This window comes from Mus pahari, chromosome 14, assembly GCF_900095145.1.
Source record: "Mus pahari chromosome 14, PAHARI_EIJ_v1.1, whole genome shotgun sequence".
NCBI lineage: Eukaryota > Metazoa > Chordata > Mammalia > Rodentia > Muridae > Mus > Mus pahari.
Window position 1 is genome coordinate 3,597,158 of NC_034603.1, and position 1,512 is coordinate 3,598,669.

A 1,512-nucleotide genomic window follows, 5' to 3' on the forward strand; every position below is an offset into this window, starting at 1 on the left:
AGCCGGAAGAGCAAAGCCAGGAGAATGTGTGCACCCGACCGTGACACAGCCTAGCCGGAAGAGCAAAGCCAGGAGAATGTGTGCACCCGACCGTGGCCAAGGCAGTCACCAAAGAAAGCATTTAATTTAGGGCTTACAGTTCAACAGCGTGGTACCATCCCATGATCATCTTGGCAGGGACCATAAGAGCAGGCAGGAAGACAGACGTGGGGCTGGAGCAGTAGTAGAGCACTTATATCTGATCCACAAGCATGAGGCAGAAGAGTTACCTGAGAATAACATCAGATGTGTTTATAAAAAGGTAAAGAGGTGTAAGTCATGTTCTATGGGGGTGTGGTGAGGTATGCTTCATAGCTCTCAAACACCCCTTCTCTCAGACTTAGCAGAAGCTGGTCCTTGGCAATTGTGTCAGATTCACCTAGTTCACTGAGAATCATCTCTTTTAAGGCCCTATGAATGGTAGATGGAAACCACATCTGTAAAGTTTGTAACAACACCTTGGTGGATATTTGATTGAAAGCCTTGTCAAGTCTCAGTCATCACAAGAGTATAACAGTTTGTCACTACATATCTGAGACTGACAAACATTTTTTTGGAACTAGCCAACATGGTAAATATTTCAGTCTTTGGCGGCAAATTCAGGAATACTGTGAAAATATATGCATAATGACAGGCATGTGATTCTGCCTTATCATAACAGCTAGTATCTAGAAGCCAATGTATGGTAAGGATGGGAGAAGACCAAGGGTTGAAAGCTTTCCTGCCTAGGACAACTGTGGTGATTTGAACATGCTTGGCCCAGGAAGAGACACTATTAGGAGGTGTGGCCTTGTTGGAGGAAGTGTCACTTTCTTTCTTTCTTTTTTTTTTTGAATAAACAAGTTTATTTGTAAATTTAGTCAACATACATAATTGACCTAAAAACTTCAATAGGATACTTTTAAAAACCACTTGAAGGCCATCTCTATAAAAGGGATTTTTTTGCCAGCATAGTAACCAGGTGTAACCTAACCCATTTTCATTGGCAGAAGTCCAATAAGTTGAAGCTGTATTCTTACTCCCATGTTTATAAACTCTACAAGGAAAGACAAACCTTGTACAGTTTTCCCCTTAAAGATTAAAAAGAAACAAAACCGAACTCAATCTAGGCCTAAGACCAAACACAATGAAAAGCTGCACTAACTAGATTAGTAATAGATGATGCTGGTGTGAATAGCTTGTTATTTTACTCTAGAGCCCTTATAAATAAAATCCCCGTTAGTGTTGTGTTACCAGCCAAAGGGTCAGGGGTTAGTGAACATGTGGTAGAATGAGGACTTATGCAAGGTTTAATACGCATAGCATTTTTCTACTTTGTTAAAAACAAATGCAGTCTAGTCAGGAAATACCAACTGGACTAAATTACACACACCTTAATGACAAGACTCCCCACCACTTGTGAATGTAAAACATTTAATTTAAAAATGTTGAACACTACAATATATAAAATAGCTATTATAAATGCACATAGTG